At 33.8% G+C, this 23513-nt stretch overlaps 1 protein-coding gene across 1 annotated transcript in view; it reads left to right on the forward strand.

The window, feature by feature from the left end:
* Window positions 1-1109: 1109 nt before the first annotated feature.
* The window catches only part of LOC129223323 (mucin-2-like), a 75735-nt gene continuing 53331 nt past the window's right edge, over window positions 1110-23513 (forward strand). Inside the window, exon 1 of the mRNA XM_054857889.1 lies at window positions 1110-1244. The gene's annotated coding sequence lies outside the window, so the exon portion shown is untranslated. The remainder of the gene's footprint in view (window positions 1245-23513) is intronic.

Here is a 23513-nt window from a genome sequence, read left to right on the forward strand (position 1 = left end):
ATTTCGCTAGTGTACGTACGGCTTGAGCCAGCGGGATTGTTTCAGAATGACCGCAGCCGTATTCGAATCGGGTTTGGAATGCGATTCAAACACGGTGACTACAATTTATTTGACTCAATTGTTTGGAAAGATCCTTCTCATCAATCGGTTATGTTATTTCGTTAATTGCAATCTTATTTGCTCATTCGATTGTGCACCGTTGACTTGCTAATTTTGATGTAATTATGCTAAAATATTTTCAATATTTTTTTCCTTTGGTCCTTGTTTATTTGTTTATTGTACTGTTCGGAAAGGGTATTCTACCGAAAATCACGATCTCTGAATTTATTCAATTACGAATGAATTTATCCATATGTGAAATCACTGTAATTTTTAGATATTTCATTTAAGCGAGTTAATGTTTTTTTGAAGAGTGAATACTGATTTTAATTCTGTATCAATGTAGGATTCAATATTGTTTTACTTTTATCTTGTTTGTTCATATTGGTTGATAAAATAAGAGTTTCTTCTAGTGACTAATAATAAATCTCCTAGCTCCGTTCTGTTGTCTGTAACACGAATAAAATTTGTCATGTTTAGGTTAGATATTTTTGTGTAAAAATTGATGTTCTGTCTTACTTATTTTTGTCTATTTTGTATTTATTTTCTGAACATCAAAAGAAAGGACACAGGAGGACTCCTGCTTTCTTCTTTTCTTTTTTTTTTTGAAATTAAATACATTATAACTATCATTTTTGTAAACATTATAAAAGCTTCCAAACAATGTTGTGTGTGTTTGGTTTGCATTACATGAAATTCACACATGTATTAAATATATCTATATAAAGTTATGTGGAAGTCCGTATTTTAAATATGAATTTCTCAGCAACTCATACACTGTTATATAGTAACAGTTTTACTAATGTCATTTACTTATGGTTTTTACTTTTCTCTTGCAGTTGACCATGGAAACATTCTGTGTAGTTCTTCAAGTGAACTACATTTAATTAACCTGTGGACACCATGGGGCAATTGTGTAAAAGTCAATTTAATTGTTGTGTGCAATTTGTGGATTTCTTCAATATCTTTACTGTGTGCTTGTTGTGAAAATTTTCAATACGTAAGGATTACTGCGTGTGTTTTCTCACTGGATATTTACTGTGCTTTGGATTACTGTTTTCAATTTGTGAAATACCTAAAGGATTACATTGTGCAATTGAAATTGCTTGCAACTTCGAAGAATTATTTGGATACCTTTAAGCAAAGTGAGTTTATTATTTGTGTACTTCATTTGAAGTGAATGAAAATGTTTACAAAATTATAGAGATAGTTTTATCATCTTCAAACGCTATCTTACTGTGTGATTAGTGAATAATTATTGGTAATTCATTTATTTTTGCTGGAGCCTAGGTTTTAAGCCATATTGCTAATCATAGCATGTAAATATATGTCCCCCCCCCCCTCCAACCTTTGGGCCCTTCTTGCCATCTTATCATCACACAGTTTCAATTATGCTGTTCCTCTCTGTATTGTAAGAAATGTTGTGAGTGTGTTTCATCTTTACAACAAAAAGAGAGATATCCTCCAATTTTTCATCGTGGTTATCAACAATCAAACTTTAACAGCTGAAAAACACTTATTTTGGTGCAAAATTGTTGCATGCCTACTAAAACGAAATTAGCCTATTTCTTTTACCATGTAACTGAGCATTTTATGCTTAAAATAATAAATATATAGCTAACAATCTTACTATCATGACAGAAAGAAATTTTTTGAGTGTTTTATCTTTGCAACAAAAATGAATCAATAATCAAAAATACTTAACAGCAGAAAATAAGGATTTTGGTGCAAAATTGTTGCGAGCCTAGTTTAGCAAAATTAGCCTATCTCTTTTACCACCATGTAGCTGAACATTTTCCTACATAACAATCCTACTGTTATGAGAGTAAGAGTGCAAACGTGGGAATTTTATTTTTAGTTTTTCAATTTTATTTTTTAATTTGAAGAAGAATACTACTAGGATACACTGATTTTATCCCTATAGTTTGCTCAATTAATCATTCCATTTTACCCTCATATCACATTAAACAACTCTCTTAATAAAAGTAATTTTTAATGAGAGTATAAATGACATCCAATCAGAAAACATTTGGTAGCACTAAGTTGAGCTCATAAAATGATGAAGAACCAATCATGTGGGTTGAAGGTCTGAAGAATTTTGTCCCTGTCAAATCAGTATTAGTGATTGAATGTACATGTAAGTGACTGTAAACTTTAAGCTAGAGAAAAAGGCTTAGCCCTATTTCTCTAGCTATTCCATAGAAGAAGCATGAGCACCCAAATAGGGGACGAGTAAGGCTCTGCCCCCCCCTCCCCCTCTTAGAAAGAAGAAGTTCCCAGCTTTCAGTACTTTTTTCTTTTGAAAAATTTGTAAAAACGCTTCTTCGCCAGCCATGAGTGAATAAGGTATTAAAAGTGTCAATTTATAATATATCTAATCTGTACTAAAATCGGTTTTCATGGGGAAAATATCCTGCTAGGCCAAAGGTAAAGTATCTAAGTGTTATTAAAATTTCTTAGCTGCTGAATAATGTTAGTGTAAATAAAGTGCCAGAATCTTTTAACTCGTACACTGTAGAGAGCTTTTAAAGTATATATTGATTTTTCTGTCAATCACTTTTGGACCAACCATAACTAGAATTTTTCTGCATAATTGACATATTTATTATTTTTTAAAGCATACAGGGTTGCCACGCCACAGGGGAACCTGAAGAAATAAGGTAAATACAGGGAATTCAAAAATCAACAAAGAAAACATAGAAAATCCAGGGAATTTCCTGAAGTTGTTTACAAACCTGGAAAATCCAGGGAATTTTATAATTTTTTTTACTGAAGTTGTAAAAATCAATGCCCAAACTATCGAATAATAATAATAATTGATAATATTTTTTTTTTAATCATAAGCAAAACAAAAAATGGTTATTTTAGTTTTTTTTTTTTTTTTTTTTGGCTTTTTGAGTAAATATTAAAATGTCTATCATGACAGCAAAAATTATTAATTGTTTTATTTGACATGAGGCTTAAATATTATGCTAATTTAATTTAGAGGGCATGAAATTAGTGATCAATACTTATTGTTCTGCTTAGTTTCACATTTTATCTCTGATAAAGTCCCAGTAATGAATGGTAAAGTGAGGTCTTTCTTCTTTAAATAAAAAGTTTAATAAGTTTGACCTGATTTGACTGTCATTGTATTGTTTGAATTTCATAACAACGAAGTTCAAGTTATGACAAATAAAAATTGTGATTCTTGGAAGTTTATTATATACTAGTGGTACCCGCACGGCTTTGCCCGTTGAAAATTAGGTCATTCAGTTCGCCTGTATATTTACAAATAATGGATCACGAATTTCTCGCCAATTTGCTACGCTCATTTGCTCGACAATGTTACAGTTTCACGTTATGATAATTTGGTAATTTAACTCTTCTATGTTGTGATAATTTGCCTGGTAAAGTTTTCTTAAAATTGGAACAGAAAAAGAACAAAATAGAATTTTTGAAAAATCTTTTCGAGGTGCACACCCCCATGCTACAAACTAACTTTGTGCCAAATTTCATGAAAATCGGCCAAATGTTCTAGGCGCTATGCACATCACAGACATCCAGACAGACTTACAGCTTTATTCGTAAAAAGAATTTCAAATAAAACTTATGTGTGATTCTTTGAAGTTTATTATGTAAGAATTATACTGTACATAATCACCACCAACATTATTGGAATTTTCTTGCTATGCTACAGAAAGGTACTTGAAAACTGATTTTACGTGGATTTTCACCATTCACAATGTTATTCCTAAATAAATCACTTATACGCGACCAGAGGGGACTACGAAATTTTTGCTCACAAGTGAGATTTGTGCATAAGTGAAAACCCAAATATAAGCTTAAATGCAATAAGTTAACATCAGTTATACCAATACTAATAATATATGACTAGTACTAATGAATGAATGCGCACATAATTTCCGCTTATGCATTGTAATTTTTAAAAATGCAAAATTTGAAGTTGTCCGGTTTGTCTTTTTTTATAAACTGTACACTACACAAGTAAATTCCCCAAAACCTAAAAAATGTTGTGTGATCAGAGCTATAGTCTACAAGGATGCAAAAGTCTCGATAGGCTATGTCAATGCTTATAGCTTGACCACATCTTTTAGTGACGTCAACCTTTTCGTATCTAAACAGTTCTCCCCTCCCAGGTCAATCAGACTAATTCCACCCCCGATCGCACACTTGTGGGAAAAAGAACATGTTTTTGGAAAAATCCAAACAATGGAATAAAAGGCGTGTGAATGCAAAGAGCACAAACAAGAAGAGTACAAATCTTCCGTTAAGCAAAGCGTGAGTATACAATTTAACTAAAACTTGAAAAAAAATTTTCGCGTAAATAAAAGGTGCATTTTAGGTTTCGCGTACAAATGAAAAAGTTAACATTCTTTTCCTATATTGCTGGCCGTGCGTGTGAGAAAAAGGCATATAACAGAAGTTACTTATAAACGAGAGATCGCTATACAAATTAATTATCTTAATAATGTTTTTTTATGTTCGGTATCCAACATGAGTATTCTAATTTAAATAATGTTGGAAGCTGTATGATAGTATTTCTCTATATAATCAAGTATTATTTGTTATTTTGCTCACTAAAACTAAATTTGTGTAGATTAATCAGTGAAAATGTTCAAGTTGAAAAAAACTGCAATCAATTACCACAGAACTGATTACACAAGTTACAAAAATCACATTCTGTCGAAGATTAATAGTTGAGTGATTATTTCATAAATTATGTATAGCTGATAACTTTTGGCAGGGCCAAAACTGAGTAGGCCAACTAGATTGTGGCCTAAGGCAAATGCTGTTTATGTGCCCCCAAGTGGTTGAAATTGTAAAATTTGACTGGCGGGGGGGGGGGGGGGGGGGGTCTACAGACTTCTAATGTTTTGATTGAGTTCTGGGTTTTGGTCTTATGAACATAGAATTTTTTTAATCACTTCTGTACATCTCGGTTAAGAAGAACAAAATAAGAATCATGTGCATAAATTATTAAATATTTAACACTTTGAATGTGAAAAACTGTAGAGTCAAGAAATTTACATAGAGAGGCCCCATCTATGGTAAAAAGGAGATGAAATTGAAGCTGGAATTATGGGATACAGCGGTGGAATTATGGGTAGGGTTATGATAACAATCGAATAAAGCAGCTGGCGGATTGGTTTACACTTTAATTCATGTTGTAATGCAATTTCAAAAATGTGCCTCATAAGCTTGCTAGAATATCTAAGTTGAAATTAACAACCAATTGAGATTCAGTAATGAAATGTTTTGAATTAAAATGTATCTCAAGATATATAGCAAGAAGCTAAGGATCTTGGGATACAGCAGTGCAACTTCTGGCTTCAATTGTGGGGCTTCTCTATATAATTTCTTTACTCTATGTGAGAAACCAACGTAAGTAAAGCAGAAAAGCTCAAGAAAATACAATCAATAGCTATTTCAAGGCTACAACAGAGTCTCTTTTTTTGCAATGATGAAGAGGCTCCATTGTATCCTTGAAATAGCTTTATGCTGTATTTTCTTGAGATTTTGTGCTTTTATTACGTTGGTTATTCACTTGATTTATGTTGCCGCACAAACTCTTACGATCATTTTCCATTTCTTTCACTTTGTTTTCTACGAAATTTGGAGATTAATCCTCACTAACATCTGTAGAGGCAACCTGAGCATAGTGAAATTTTGATGATAAATTGACTCGAAACTGCAGTTCTGGATTTAGTCCTGCAAATTAATCAGTAAATACTTCTTTTTTTTCTATTCAGAGAACACTTATTATCCGCCCTTTTTTCCCCTCGTTAAAGTATGTAACTTGACTTTATGTGCTATATCAAAGTTTTGTATTTAAATTTCAATATGCAGATGTAGTGTTTTATGAACTTAATTTAGTGTTTCCCATAATAGATCTAAAAAGGTGCACAGCACTTCCTGATAAAAAAGCATTCTTTAAATTAAAAAACTAATTTTGTAGTAATTAAGTACAATACTATAGTATATTCTTCCCACATTCATTCTTGTGGACAAGGGGATCAAGCAGGGTTCGAAAATATCAAAAATGTCTGATATTTTGTTATATATCGGATGTTTTGTTATCCATCCAATATTTTCAATCAGCATAAACTAAAATCTTCAAAATAGTAAATCAATCCTCAAATCACTCTTTATTTTCTTACATTGTTCTTACAATTTATAGGCTTAAAATTAACGCTTTTTTCATCATTTATATCTAATATTTCATTTTAATTTTTTATCAATTTTAATGGAGTTCATTTAGTATTTGCTGTTGTACTCATTTTTCTTCTGTTAGCCGCTTTTACACAGTTATATGATTCAGAAATAAAAAATATGCTTTAGTCAGTGCAGTCATGAGACATTTTCTTTTTTTTTTTCTGACTAACATTTCATATTTAATGAAGCACTTATAATACGAATTAAAATTGTTACATTACTAATCATTTTATGAATATAAAATAAAGGAATATTATATTACATCAATGATGTATAAATACATCATAAAAATATAGTATATAACTTTTTGGTTATTTTTAATAATATATGAACAATTACAATGATTAATATATTTTTCGTATTGAAAATACTTAAGTTGAAAAAATAAATATTGAAAATATTAGTAAATATTGGATATATATTATGATATATATCGGCGAACCTTGGGATCAAGCGAATTACATTTTAAAGAGCTGCTGGAGTAATTTTTAACTTTCAAGTAAGGCAATTTACTTTTCTGGTCAAGTGCTGGTAAATTTGAAAGCATTGAGAAGTGCAAAAAAAGAGAACAGAAAGCAGCACCCTCCTAAAAATGTGAACAGTATTAGTTTATTTCAAATCTTAGTGTGGCAATTACTTAAAAAAATTATCGTAAAAGGCATACTGATTCACACATGGATTAATGGCGCATCCAGACAATGGTTTTGGGATGGGAACCTTTTTTTTTTTTGTTGAAATTATGTGTATTATGTGAGAGGGGGAGGGAGAGAGGCATTTGAAATAACAGTAGTTCGTTTTTAGCCTACTTTCACAGTAAAAAGTCAGAAAAGGGAAAAAACAAGAAGTTCCGTCCAGAACTAATCAAGCCTACTTTCCTGTATATACCAATATCGACTTTCTAATATCTGATCAATATTCTCAAAATTAGCTAAAATAGCAAGTTATTTCAAATGTAACTTCTTAACATTTTGACCTGATTTCTAGAAATAAAGTGTGCTTTACTCGTCTGAAGAAATATATGTGTAATAGATAAATAAAGGAACTAATAAAGTAGTAGCACCTTTTAAACAAAGCAGCTAATATATTATTCTCCATTAGAATATATCTTAAATAACTTTCAAAAAAAAATTAAAAATATGTAAGCTCGTTAAAAGAAATAAATTACATCCAAAAAAAAAATTGTTTCTCCCCTGTTGCCAAAAAAAAATAAATAAATAAATAAAATGTATTGTCGAAATTAATTAAAAGCAATAGGTTGTCAACTTAAATAATTTTCATTTTCACAAAAAAAAAAAGAAATCAGCTGCTTATCGGGGTCAGTTTACTCATGTTTTCTATTTTTCAAAGCTTTGATTAATCTATCTCAAGCTCATCTCCAAATTACTTTTCGTGCGATGGTAATTGAGTGCATTTCTCTTGATTGAAGCAAACAGTTATAAGAATGATTCACTGGTCAATAACAGCAAGAATAAAATAAAGTAGAGGAAAGGGGGGGGGGGCACATGAGAACAATTTTTTTCATTTCTTCAATTGTTCATATGTGCCCCTATAGGAGCCACATGCTAACAGGTCAGGGGGGGGGGACACATGTATGAACCCAATTTAAAAATAGGACGAGCACCATATTTTGAAGAAAAATACTTAAAAATGAAACATATACGTATGTACTAATTTGTTTGTAACCTATATTACAACAGTTTGAAATGTACAGTGCATGTCAATAAGGAAATATTTTTCCTAATGTAACTCTGCTCACTGTCAAATTTAAAGTTTTGTAGCATGCTCTAATCACTGGATCGACAAGAGAGAAACTTACAAGACTGAACAATACAAAGAATGTATTATTATGTAAAGTTTATTCTTATTATATTGCGCGTTTAAGCTTCATACGGAATATTATGATGAATTTTGAAACTTTTCTAAACTTCAGTTTTTAGTTAAAGAAAAATATTTTGTATTTTGCCATTTGTAAATATTATATCTCACTAAATTGTTGGCCAACTATTTAGTAACTAAAGAATTTAAAAAATAATAAGTGAATCATTACCCATTGTTTTATACTAATATTTATATTACAGAGATGATATGGGAACTGTTCATGTGTGCCCCTTGATGTTGTGTTGTTCACAAGTGCCCGATCATCTGCCTTAGAACTAATTTTCAAAAATAAAGAATTTTTAATTTGATTACAAAATTTAAACATTGTCGTAAATCAGTGGTGTACCTATCATGGGGGAATTTTAGGGTGGTAATTTCTGGTGCTTTCCATTAACACCACAGACCCCCCCCCCCCCCCCAAAAAAATAGACTATTAAAACCTTTTTTATTATTATTATCTAAAAATGAAAACATGAAATTCATACAATCTTCAGAACCAACTGCATTTGTGTTTTAAAGTTTTTAGTGACTAATGTACAAAAGACAAACTCTATAAATCTTTACTAATATCTGGATTTCAGTCCGGTCCTCTGTGACACGCACAGCGCCTAGACTGTTCTGTCGATTTTCATGAAATTTGGCACAAAATTAGTTTGTAGCATGAGGGTCTGCACCTCCAAGCGATATTTTGAAAATTCGATTTTGTTCTTTTTCTATTCCAGTTTTAAGAACATTTTCAGGGGTAAAATTATCATAAGATGGATGAGTAAATTACCAAGTTATCATAACGTGGAACGGTTACATGGGCAAGCCAATTAGCGAGAAATTCATCATACATAATTTGTAAATTTACAGGCATACCAAAAGACATTTTAATTTTCTACTACAGGCAAAGCCGTGCAAGTACCACTAGTGCTGTATATAACTTACCTTAGATGCAAATGTGTAGGCTGTAGAGAGGTCAAAAGAGTAAGGGAAGCCCCTTAATTATTTCAAAATATCTCAAACACAGGAAAATATGGGTTACAAAAAAAATGGGGCTCTTTTTTTTTTGGAATAAGTTTAAGTCAATACTAGGTCTAATGTATTGACAATTTGAACTTAATCCTGAGTATAGTATTCACTCCATGATCCTGGGGCAGAAAAGAAAATGTATTTTTGCTACTCATTTTTCAAAGTTTGCAATTCCACTTAGGGTGTAACCCCTTGGACAGGTAACACCCCAGGGCGGACATTCCACCCCTGGGTAGCGACGTCACTGCATGAATTTACTTGAATGTTCATATAATGATTTGCAACAACCAAGTTTAGCTTAATAATTAGTTTAAAATATGTTTTTACATAAAGAAGACTGATTAAACTACATCAGCATCTTCTAAAACAAAAAAGCTGTCACAACAGGAATATAAACTGGCTCATTGTGCTAAAAGTTTGTCCGAGAGGTAGAACTGGTATTGACATTAATTGAGAGTTTTTACAGATTTTTTTTGCTTGAAGTTATCATAGTAAAAAATAGCATGTTCACATGGCTCCCCCCTTTCCCCTGTGTTCCTTTTTTTTTTTTTTGTCATCTGTTAAAGCACCTAGAAATAAAATATTCACTGTTTGCATCCTCAACAAAAACCATTTTTGTTGCAGTTTTCTAATAGGAATGAAATTCCAAAAGCAAACAAAGGTTGAATCTTCAGCAATACTATAGTAATGGTTTTAAAGATTAAAAGAGTCTTTTTTGTATGCAACAGTAGTTGCTGTTCTTGTAATTTTTAAAACTTTTTGTTGACAAAGTTTCATTATGGCAAGCAATGCATTACTCAAGACAAAAATAAATAAATCCATTTAAAATTTCAAAGAAACTTTACTATTGCAATCTTGCAAACCTGATGTATTTAATTTTTTTTAATTAAAATTTACTACCATTTCTTTTTTTTATTTACTATTTTCGACTGTGATTTTACAACTTATTTCTTGAACGTGAAATTAAAATGTTGAAGGAAAAAAAGTCCATAACTTTCGGGGAACATCATGCTTTGGCTTAAATTTTGATTGAACATTCCTTTGCTATTTTTGTATCCTTTTTTCGAAAAGTACAATACCTAAGAAAAATGAAACTTTGTCTCAACTCCGCCGTAGGATTGCATCGCAATCAAATTCGAACACCACTTCACTGAAACGAATCCCAACTTCTATTCTCTGAGCTCCACCTTCAGCAAAGCAATACGGCAAACAACTGGAGGTACTCATTAGTGTGGCAGAATTTCCTTGTGTCTCCCCCCCCCCCTCCTCCCTATATACGGAACACTTTTCCTTTCTGCTCTCCCCTTCTCAATCTAATCTCCGCACTTCCCTTTTTGTCATTCTACATCTACACTAGCGCCCCCTCTCGTCACGAAAGATAGCAGTTTCCTGATGAGATGGCAGAAATTCGTAAAGAGTGTTTTTGTGATGCTTGCTTTTCAAAGGTTATTTTTCCTTACGCCAACCATTTTTCGAAACAGAACATGTTAGAATAGAGATTATGTGTTTGAAAGTCACTTACAGGTTGAAATTATTTTAAAGCTTGATTTCGGAGTTGTTCCATAATGACGACACGTGAAATTATGAAGTTTAAATGGTTTGTACAGGAATATAAAATGGTAAATTCAGCTTTATTGAAGCTCAAAATTGCAAGAAGATCGTAGTGCTGATGCATTTTTTAAAAAACTAATATTTATATAACATTGTTTAAGTAGAACGTTTTGCAAATATGGAGCGGTTATTGTTACCGTCGTTGAAATTGCTGGATTTTTAATTACATATACACTACTACACATTAAAGTTTTCATTTATTTATTGCTCGTTTCAAATGAAGTTTTCACTTTGCAAATAAAATGCAATTCCTTATCATCGATATGCGTTTTGTTTTGCTCTTTCTGTTCTAATACGCGTGTACTTTTCAGAAAATTATTTAATAGCAATCCTTCCGAATAGTTAGGAATTGTAAAGTAACATTTCTATTTCTGATGGATGAAATTGAAATTTGGTAACTTTTGCTGTAAGATTTTATGTATACCAGGCTAATTTCTTTTAAGCAAAAGCTAAAACTTTTCGCCAATGGCTAAAATTGGAAGGATTGACTACACAGGGGCCCCAAAAAGCTTATGGCCTAGGGGCCCTGGTTACTTAATCGGGCCCTGACTGCTAAGCTTGTCTACTTCCTGTAAGACTTGTGGTTCATATTGGCCAGTGGCGCACGCCGGGATTTTCAAGGTAAGGCTGGAAGGTCGACAGCTCCATTTTCGTATCATTCCCCAGTACGCCCTCCAAACATACTCTCTTCATATTTTCGAGGAGGGGGGGGGGGGGGGAGGGCTTTCTGAACCTCTGGACCCCTCGCTAGATTTTAGCCACTTTTTAGCTGTCATTGTACACAGGTCATTTGAAAAGTACAATATGTTCTGCAATTTAAACATTTGAAAGTCCCCCCCCCCCCCCGCTGTTTCAATTAGTTCTGATTAAAAAGGGTGTTGCTACATTAATAACCATTTGAAAAAAAAAAAAAATCAAGTGCAAGTTGCGATTTTACTTTTTTTTTTCATCGTCATAAAAATATTTTTTTTAACACACTTTACTGGTTTTTTTCGCCAGAACTGTAATTCCTTGTACTGTAGAACTTTAGCATTGTGTTACTTCAAAACACGTGAAAGAAATTTTATTGCAAATTCTCGCATTTTTTATGTCCTAAAATTTCACGTCATTTAAATTATGCGACTACCAGCACTGCAACTAAATTTCTAGGAGAACGAAAGAAAAAAAAAAAGATTTTCAGAAACGAAAATCTGTAACTAAAGTTTCTTATGAAATGGACTGTCTCTACTTGGATGACTTTCAAATATGCTCCATTTGCTTAAGATTTTGCCATTTTTCTTTTTCTTCGGGGGGTGCAAGTGTGAGAATCCCCCCCCCCCCTCTCCCCTTGGTTTCATACATACACTCATTCCCTCCATATCAGCGTCACCTAGCAACGAAAAGTCCCCTCCCCGCCCGCGGGCGCATGCGTCGTGGGCGTCATTTGGGGACCCATAATTCGATTTAGCCGTGCGTTCTCTTCGTTTTCTCTCCCCGCTCTCCTCTTCTGTTCATTCCTTTTCTCTTTTTTATGGCTCTTTCGTGAGAGAGCTCCTTCCTGCCTCCTGATTGGTCGGCGGCGAGCGTGACGTGTGGGTCTGTCACTGCCTCATTAAATGCGCGGTGGATGGACTTGGGGTGTTTTCATGCATGCATGCATGCCTCCATGTTCCCGTCGGGAGAGATGGGGTGGGGGGGGAGTTGCATTGTTCGGCGGAAAATGGAATCCTTAGGAAAGCCGAGGAGTATGGGTATGAAAAGGCTTTTCTTCTCTCTTCTACCCTGGCAGATCTTGCGTTTATCCTTCGGGAAAAGTATTCAAATTAGTGATGGGAGCGTATCCTGTGTCAGACGCTTTTTTGTGCTTTTGGCGTAATGTTTCTTTCTTTTCTTTTCTTTTTTTTTCAACCTTACTGTGAGTATTTTGTATCACAGACTTGTTTTTTTCTTAAACGTGAAGGTGGATCTATTTGAAGGCGATGTCTGATATGTTTGATTGAATGTGAGGCAGGACAGGGGGAGGGAATGTTGATGACAATTCTGCGAGATGTACGACGCATTGCGAGAAACCGAGATTTTTGTTTTGTCTAATGTCAATCCCAACGTGTGATCCATTGAAATCATAGACTAATAATAAGAGTAGACCGAGCTATGGCAACCCTTTTGCTGCTCATAAACCAAACCATGTGACTGGTGGATATCCTAGCAACAGCGGGCGTTGATCGAAGCAGACGATCAACGCGAGCGAGAAATAAAATAAATAGAATTGATGGAATACGGACGAATGAGCTTTTATGAAATCCTATTTGTAAATTTGTTATTCTAAGTTGTAAATATTTTGTTAATATAGTGAGTTTTTCGTTTAGATGGTACTGTGCATTTTCTTTACTCAATTTTTCAATAACTCTCTAAGCAATTAAAGATGCAAACGCCCAAAAAGAATCGGCAAACGGTAAGATTCTTACATACAATTTCAATTTAAGATACCGATTAGTACATTTTTGCGTTAACGCAAAACGTTTACGCCATTCCGTTCACGCGAACGCAAGATTTCCAAATGAAATAAAAGTTACTGAGAACTGTGATCAGAAACTAATTACGAATGTCAAAATAATACATAACTAAAAGAAAAACAGTTCAATCTCTGCACCTGGAAAAAAAAATTATAATGAAAACACATTACGTCTTAAAATACATGTCGAGTGCCAAACTATAGATAATGTTGCCATCTAGCAACCATGCTGCCAAAGTTTTCGCCAAGCCTTTCCACTAGTCACGTGATGTATCCATGAACCAATTTTTTTCATCAGCAAGTCTGAGAAAGCTCGGTCTACTCTTATTATTAGTCTATGATTGAAATCAATCCATTGAAATTGAACACTTCTTATTGAATACAATGTCCCATGTCTTCTTAATTTGCAAACTTCGTATTATTTTTTAAAGATTAGCGTGATCGTATGTGACATGATCACGCCATAAAGCCAATGACTGATTTTTAAAATGTATAAAACTATAAATAAATGACAAATCTAATTTATTCTTTTTAGCAGACCCGCTATTTCGAATTTCTCCGACGGGGGGGGGGGATGTTGTCAATGCAAATTATGTCAGAAAACAACAAAAGTCACACTCATCAGTGATATATCTCCTTGGTTTTCGTTAGTGCATACGATTTCTTCTCAGTTTTATAAGATTTTTAATGTGTATTCGTTAAAGATTAATTTGTTAACTCTTCTTCTTCTTGGTACTTTGTTTGAAAATTGGCAGCAATTACTGCTCATCTTTTCCTCTTTTTATTTTCATTTTTCATTCTTTCTTTTTTCTTTTCTTTTTTGTTCTTTTCTCGTTCATACAATCGTATTCGCCGATTCCCAATGGTTCAAAATTTTCAGCAATTGAAGAGTATAGTTATGGTCAATAAGATTTTTGAAGAAGTGGAGATATTTTTCTGAATAAATTATGTTACCTACACATAATGTTGCATTTCTTTCTTTCTTTTTACTAAAATATATCTATAAATCGCTATTTTCGGTTGTGAGATGACCTCCATCAGTTAAAACTGACTAATACTACACTGAGTTTGAAATGTATGGAAAAAAACGGCCACCTATTTATCATCACCGTACTGTTAAAGCTTTGTAAAAACGAAAATCTGATTGTGTGTGGCAACAGAAAAAAAAGCCAGAACTTGAAAGCCCATTTTCGTAATCACTAACTGATCAATTAACGAACGTGTTTCTCCTCTCTTTCACATTGCAGAACCCATTTAGATTCCTGCGCCACAAAATCCAATTCAAGTAAAGAAAACCATTAAGATCTTCAATTATTTACCAGGTTGAAAATGTCCTTTGGGTAAAAACACATATTCAGTAACCACCGGCATTCTTGATTATCTTTCATTTTTTAAAAATCTTTGTGTTTACTTACCATTATGTGAGAATAATCCTTCCTATCTGATAAAACCCAATGTTTTTCCTAAACAAATAGCATTCCCACTTCAGTTCATTACACGTCCGCCCCAACCAGAAATTCATTTTCCGTGGAGCTAATGTGTTTGCTTTGACGAACCCTTCCCATTCAGAGAGCATAAAAAGTGGAGCGCATCACATTTTCGAGTGGCAGCAGAAAACAGGCGCACGTGTCGCGCCACCAGCGGTGGGTAGGCGTACTATTATTTCACTGGCTTCCTCATCTCCCTCACCAGCTGTTTTTTAATCTCTGTGGTGCGCGCCGACGTATTTTGCCGATTTATGTGTCAGTCTTTTTTGTGGCTTTCGGTGGGGAAAGGGGACTTTTTCAGCTGTTTCGAATCCAATCGGGAATAATGGTGGTTTCTAATGAGGTTACTCTACTCTATTGAAGGTATGTTAATGGGAAAAGTTCATTTTCCCAACACACGTAATGTTGAGCCATGTCAATTTTCAGTATGTCGCAGATGTTGTTTGCAACTAGTCACATGGGATTCGTTCACAGATTGAAAGCCAAAATGAGGTTTAAAAAATTGCAAAAAGACCTCTATTTCAAAATTTTAGAGCTCGTGTTGGATAACTCTTTGATGGCAAGATAGTTTTCACGTTACCGTATTGCAAGCTGATCTGGGTAAAATTATTAGTTTATCCAGAAACGTTAAAAATATTAATCGTCTGAGTTTTCTGTTGAAAGCAAGTTTCACCTGCTCATGGATCACCAGACATTTTTTTTTTTTTTTTTTGTCTCACATAAAAGTCATCTCAGAGCAAAAGTAAGGCATCTAATGTAATCCCTGGAATGACACTGTGAAATGTCCTACTGTTTTTTGGAGGCGACAGACAATGCATTGCTGTGAAAGTCCGAAATCTCGTAAATTTCAGCATTATCCAGTGAATATCAACCTTCACATAAAAACATTCGTGAAAGACCAAATATTTCCAAAGAATCACGTGAAAGTCGAAATTCTCCATCTTCGAACTTTCACATACGGCAATGTCGTTTTCAGTCTAGAATTTCCAAACCAAAATGCAGTCGGGCAGCGGATACTGAGGGGGGGGGGGGGGGGCTTGCCCCAGATCCCATATTTGAACACAAAACTGCACTTTGACCCACCGCTTCCGATAAGATTTTAAGATTGTGGCAACCTCGGCCTGGTTTGACTTATCTGACGTTTTTTCCCTGGCCAATATAAAATCGTTAAAGAAAATTAAGAAAACCTGCTCCAAAGGAACCAAACTAAAAAACGTAAGCATCCTAAGTTATTGCTAAAAGTTAAAAATATTAATGTTTCAAGCACCACCAAAATTCAATACAAAGTTTTCTTTCAGAATTAAAAGCAAATTATCTTCCTTTTTTACTGCACAACTGAAATACAGTAAAACCCCTCCTAACGGACACCCCTCAAATTCGGACAATTTTAATTCCCCGATTCCAAGACAAATAGCATTATTAAACCCCTGTCATGCGGATGCCCCCCTATTGTGGACAAAAAAAATTGTCCCGTAAGTGTCCGCATTAGAGGAGTTTTACTGTATTTAGTATAAAATTGGGAATGGTTCGGGCTTCAGGTCTTGTCAAAAAGCTGGAAGTAATTACATTTTAATCATTCAATGCTTAAAATAAAACAACAACTCTGGAGAAAGGAAATTAAAAAAGCCGGCCACACATGCAGAAGGAACATTTTGGTTACAGCCTTTAATGTCCAAGAACAATTCCATGAATTTTGCTTTATTGACAATGCATACTTTTGTTCTTTATTATAAATGTTCCATATGATCAGCAATCTCTAAAAGTAATTGAAAGAAGGACAGCGACACAGGGGTATAAGCCATTTATATTGACCTCTCCTTAATTTCCTAGCCATTGCCGTTTGCAACCAACCCGAGCTCCTGCCAAGCGGAACAAGTTCCTTCTTTTGCCACTTCGGGATTAGCAGTTCTCGAGAAAAGTAGCTTTTCGCATTCTGTTAGCCCTTAAATCCCTTCGGGAAAAAACTCGTGTTCTATCCGCTCACAATCGCCCCCTCTCCCCCTTCCCCCACGGGGAAGTGTAAGCCGGCCTATCGAAAAAGAAGTTTTATTGGAAAGAGGAATTAAGTCGTTTTCCAGCAGTTGTGATTTCCCGATCCTATGTCAAAAGGACATAGTGTATATTATACTGCAGATATTTTTCTGGTGCGATACTACAGAGGAGTTGGTATGAGAATGAATAAACCTGAGGGAAAAAAGAACTTAAGCTCATAGGACGAATATCTCTATGTATTAAAATTCAGTGTAATTGAAATCAGTGTCAAGCTTTTGGTTTCATTTGGAAACTTCTCTTAAAACACTGGTTTTGCTACTCCCTTGTAACCAGCATTTTTGTGGAAGTCTACCAGATTCAAAATGCTCTTCCAACTACTCAGTTGGTAATAAAAATTGTATAGGTACGGAAAATGAATGTTTGTCGACGAGAGTTTAACTGAGAGTATTGTCTTTGCACGACAATTGTTTCTTCTGAAATGTCTCTCCAAAGCAGCTTGATGTATTCCCCCCCCCCCCCAAACCCTACCCCATCGAAAATCCCCCTTGTCACTAATTGCAACTTGTCCTTTTATTTTCCTGTTAGTTTTTCGCGTTCATAACGTTATGCAGTGCGTTTTCCTGTGAGTTAATTGGTCAACCAGTGACTGCTCCCGTAAATTTCGGGACATGTTTTAGAAAATGCATGTACGGTGTTCATGCGCATGAACCTTTTGCAAAAGACAGATTCTTTTAGTTAGGTAACTGTTGGTCATTTGTCTTCTGTAAAATGTGATAAATCAAGAACTGCTTCCGCTGAAACTCCGTTCCCCATACTTAAATGAAAACTTGGAATTTTACAAACAACCTGAAAAAGATTAAACGGAAACTGATGTCGCCAAGAGATATGGATTAACGCAAAATTATAGTTTTGAACTGTATGGTACTATATATAGTACAGAGCCTGATTAATGAATAGACCGTGGGTAGGCCACGGCCTATTCAATAATCGGTTAAAGGAAGTTGTTTTTCGTTAGTTGAACGTTGACGGTTTTATATATATATTTGTATAAATATATATATATATATATATATATATATATATATATATATATATATATATATATATATATATATATATATATATATGTAAATACATTAAAGTTAGTTATTCAGATTAGAGTATAAATATATTTTCAGTAGACATATAAACAGGGCTTAGTTTGCATAGGAGCTCACGGTAGCAGAGTGCCTGCCCTTCTTTTCAATGGAATGCAGATTTCAACTTTTAGGGCGAAATTCATGCTATCAACGTGTAAAAATAAGTTGTGAAGGGCTCCTGCTTTTCTTTTGGTAGAAATTATTCCCTGCGGAAAACTTATTGACTGCGCCAAAGTAGCACTGCGTACAAAATCTGTATTAATTATTAGAACATATTTTGTCACATGCTTTATTTACTTTGTCAAAAGGAACGTCAGTATAAAATGAGATGCAGCATAGCTATTGATGTCATTGTTGCATTTAAAGCGACCTCCAAAGGGAGCCGACTGATGTTAGAAACTGGTTTTCCGCGGACCATTTGGGTTTTTGAAGAAGCGAACGATTACATTCTGTTCTGTCCCATCTCCACTCCCTCCAGCATCTGAGGACAAGATGGTGTGATTTGTGAAGAGCGCCCCTCCGGCTAATCGACTTTTCATCCTTCCTCAGTGAAGGATTTGTTGCTGCTGCATGTAGTTCAGCCCTGCGGGGGGCTTCGGGGATCGCTCTTTGTGTGCCCTTCTTATTTGATGTCTGTCTTCTGGGAAATGGAACGCGCTGAATTGTCCGGTATCCACCAACTTTTTTGAATTGGTTATTTCGGAAGCATTCTTGGAACATCGTAGCTTCGCACCACTCTCAGGAATGAGGAAGGTCACCTTGGAAATGTTGCCGATCTCCTGTGCCCGATAAAAAAAAAAGGGCGGAATAGAACTTGCTTTTCTAGAAATGTTTTTAAAATAATTTTGTTTTAGTTTGAGGGTGCTGTATCTGATAGTGAAGGCGTAATTTTTCGCAACCTTCTCGTTTTCGAGGCATTTGCGATTGAAATATATCATATATGAGACAGTCAGAAGCAAAGGGATGTAAGTGGCGAAATTTAAAAAAATTTTGAAAACAAAAAAAATTAGAACCAACTTCAAAATTGCTCTAAAAAGTGAAAAAGAATTTTATTCTTTAAACACCATCAATAATACTTTTAAACATAATTTTTGAAGTTTGGCGCAAAAACAAAAAGTAAAACACAGTATTACGATACTTCGTTCATATTTTTTTCAGAAAATTATCCAAAGCTAGGAACGAAACATTTATATCGTTACTCAAACATGCTGTTATCAATGCGTAATGCATGTGGTACTGAAGAAACTAGCCCTGGTCAAATTTATAGTTGTAGTTGAGTTATGGCTGTGAATGATCTTACCTATCGTTTTTGCGCCAACTTCAAAAATTATGTTTAAAAGTATTATCGATGGTGTTTAAAGAATAAAATTATTTTTCACTTTTTAGAGCAATTTTAAAGTCGGTTCTATTTTTTTTTCTCAAATTTTTTTTATTTCATTCTTTTTAGTGTAAATGTAGATATTTCAGTAAAAGTAAGAAGTTACCTAGTAAGAAGTTCGGCTTTATATCACTGTATTGCTTCAGAGAAGCGTTTATTCTAAATTATCATTACAATTACTATTAATGTTACTGTTATATGGCACCAAACTTTTATAACACACAATGGGTTTCATATCATTTTAATCATTTAATAGGAAAATTGCATAAAATTTACTGTTTTCTGGCCATAACTTTTTTTCTAAACAACAAATATGGTCAAACAAAGTAATGGGACCTAAGTTGAGCCAGAGATGGTACTAGTATCCCTGGTAGGTGCTGCTATACAGCATGATTTAGAAAAAAAATTCAATGAAAGCCTAACTAGGATGTTATTTTTAAACGCGTTTTACCCAAAACTTGAAAATGTCCACTTACATCCCTTTGCTTCTCACTGCCTCACATGGTTTATTTCTATGGTGTAAGTCTTGGTAGTTAACTATGCAACACTTAGGAAACTTTTCGGAAGTCATTAGTCATTCTTTTGAATAACGTAGTACAGTGCAACGTCGTTTATCAAGAATAACAGGGACTCGGATTCCGATCAAGCCAAAGTGATACCCAGGTTCTGGTAAAATTTGGTGCAAGATAATACACATAATTTTAATTAGTTGATTTTAAAAAATGGAGGAAAGGAATAAATTTTCCCCATTTTGGTGCTCCTAAAAGTATGGTTCCCAGGTTCACGGATTCGTAGGACCAAGCGTTAATCAGGTCCTCCTGGGACCAAAGGCAGTCCGCATAATGTGGGTAATAAGTAAAACACGTTCGTAAATAAGCGTATTTATCTTTTATTAGAGCAAAAATAAAAACTCCAAATGCACTATCCTATGCAGGAGTTGTACGATTAATCAAAATAAAGAGTGAATATTTGGTGTATTCATAGTACCGCTCTTGCTATTACTATTTAAAATTATTATTTACGCCAATATATATATTTTTTAACTCTACAAATTTGATCCGGATGATACGGGGGCCGTATAAACAAGGATCTACTGTAGTTTTCAATTACTGTTTTAAATTTGGTGTCCATTTAAGAAGTAGTCTCAATTAAATTCTGATATTTAGTAGGGGAACGTGGGGTAAAGTGAAATGGTTAAGATTACTTGAGCTTTTTCAAAATGAACAAACCGGAAATTTCTTTTGAAAATTTCAGACATAAAGAGAGAACATTGTATTTTATAAACAAAACTTAAGTTGAAAGAGTATTTTTTATTTTTGGCAGTAAATTTGGGTCTTAAAAAAAGTGGAAAAATTTTACTTTTTTGTTTCATGGGGCAAAGTGAAAAATAAAATATTTTTCTAATGAAATATCTTCTATTCGATTATAAAACATATGTTTGATCAAAAGAATCATTAAATAAAAGGTTGAACGAATAATTCAAAAAATAATGAAGCAATAAAACGAATAATCTTTACTAATAATAAAGCTGAAAGTCTGTGTCTCTGGATCTCTGTATGTCTGTTACGTTCATAGCGCCTAGACCGTTCAGCCGATTTTCATGAAATTTGACACAAATAGTTCATAGAATATGGTTTAGCACCTCGAAACGATTTTTCAAAAATTCGATTTTGTTCTTTTTCTATTAAAATTTTAAGAACATTTTCCCGAGCAAAATTATCATGAGATGAACGAGTAAATTACCAAGTTATCATAACGTGGAACCGTTACATATGAGAGCAACATATAACAAATTGACAAGAAATTCATAATCCATTATTTGTTAATATAGAGGTGAACCAAATAACCTTTTGTGCGGGTACCACTAGTTAAATGAATAAATCAATCACGTAATATATGAAGAAAAATAAATGAGCGGGTAGATGAATGACTGAATAAGAAAATAAGTGAATGAATGAATAAACAAGTGAATTACTAAATGAAGGAATGTAAATGAATTAATTAATATGTGAAAACGTAAGTGATTTATACAAATGATTGAATGATTAAATGAAATAAACTATTTCACTTTGCCCCATATGTACTTGACTGATTGTACAATTTATCTATATATGTAAAGGTGTTTAAAATACAAATAAGCTTAATATTAACTAAATTAATACTGCATTGAATATTAGAAGGTCTCAATAAATATTTAAAATGTCAATAACAAGAACTTTATCATTTTATAGCATTAAAAATAATTTTTGACTTTTACAACAAAATATTACCCTATGAGTATCATTTTTAAAAAATTGCCTGTATTATTTATTTAGTCTTCTGCGGTATTTTTTTCTGACTGGAATAGACTACATATTATATAGTTAAAAGACTACCAGATAGGTGTCGCTAAAAGCAGATGAAATATTTCACCATTTCACTTTGCTCCGCTATTTCACTTAGCCCCATGTTCCCCTAATTGAAAAATTTCCAAATCTTGTCTAATTCACCGAGACCAGGGGTCTGTCCAGGATTTTTCACAGGGTCCCATTTTTCTGAATTAAAAGAAAAAAAAAACAAAAAAAAAAAAAAAAATCTAGTTTTTTGTAAAATTTCAAAATGTAAACCAAAAGTTGTCCATCAATATAGATTATATTTCTGGTTTGCATGCTCATTTATTAAAAAATGAAAAGGTCTGATTTGGTCAATTGAAATTTTGTGAAAAGTCCTTCTGGTTAATCAGAATTTTGTAAAGGGCCTTTTTTTAACTAATTAGATTTTTGTTGAGGGTCCTTAAAAGGACCTATATTTCCTTTGGCCAGACCCTTGGAGGCTTACGCTATTGAATATGTGCCATATTTCGATTGCGTATATCTCGAAAACGGTAAGGTTGCGAAAATTCAGACCTGCACCATCAGATACAGCGCTCGTTGTACAGTATAAAGACTTACGTTTCAAATTCTTTTATTAAAGAAAAAAAAAAGGAAGTTCATACCGCCCCCTCGTAAGTTAGAGGAAAGAATCCTATTTGAATCAATAAGAAACTTTTCTTCCTAATTACCATGTTGCTACTTTGGGTAAAGCAACTACACTTAAACTGCACATACTTTACCTTATGCAGAAACGTAATGTGTGAAAACAAGGTAGTATCGCTCTAAACTTTTAAAGTAAATTGCGTTCACGTCTTTCGGTGTGACAAGGACACTTCTTTAGCCATGTAAAAAAGTGTGAACTAATATATCTTCTTGACTTCGTGTTTTATATGTATGTGTCTAACTCTTTAACCTTCTGTTAGTCGCGCCCACCTCACAGCTGCATCCCTGTTAGGCTTAACTCTTGCGTGGCGTCATTTAGCGGCAGAGCTTCATAGATTTTACTAATTATTGGTTAATATTATTTGAATAAATCGGTTATTTTTAAAAGGGATTAATTATTTAAACTGAAAATTAAGAGTCTATTCAACTCGATTCGATCGCATTCTATCTACCAATAGTATTGTAAGTCCGCTCTAAAGGTGGCTCGAATCCAATTGCACCGAAACACACTCGAGTTGAATATACCCGTAACTTATCTTTCAAAAAAATGCGCGATAGTAAGAGGTTTTGAGTTAGTCGAATAATTTCAAACTATTTTTGAACATTGATTTCCTGTTTTAAAATCTGACTCACTCTACTGCTGTTTTGCCAATTATCATTACAAAAAAGTCACTTAGACATCAATACACTAGAACAGCCGGAATTTACTTTGTGATACAGTTTGATTTTCACAGTCCAAACTATTATGTTGAAAAAAAAAGTATTAAGATTGGCAGTATGGGCTAAAATAGACGGTGTTGGGTGTCCCCCCCCCAGCCCCTCTTTAATATACAAGAACAGATTGTCCAAAAGAAAACTGTGGTATGAATGTGCGGTTTGTGCCATAATACTTAACAGGTTATTATTATTATCATTATTATTATTTGTGTTGATTTGTTTCCAACTGTGTAGCATTGTTATAGCATTAAATATCTGCAAATCCGAATTACCCAAGTAGGCTTAACTGTGTCCAGTGTCCGCAGTTCATACATGGGATGAACTTGAGTACCATTTAAATTTGTGGTTTGAGTTTAAGTAACAAACGGTGCAGACATTCAACTCTAGTAATGAAAAGTATTGCTCTGGATTTAAAAAAAAAAAAATATTTTACACCTCACATTAGGTTTTTTTTCCTTTGACGGTACAACGCCGCCA

The sequence above is a fragment of the Uloborus diversus genome, chromosome 5 (assembly GCF_026930045.1).
Source record: "Uloborus diversus isolate 005 chromosome 5, Udiv.v.3.1, whole genome shotgun sequence".
Lineage (NCBI taxonomy): Eukaryota > Metazoa > Arthropoda > Arachnida > Araneae > Uloboridae > Uloborus > Uloborus diversus.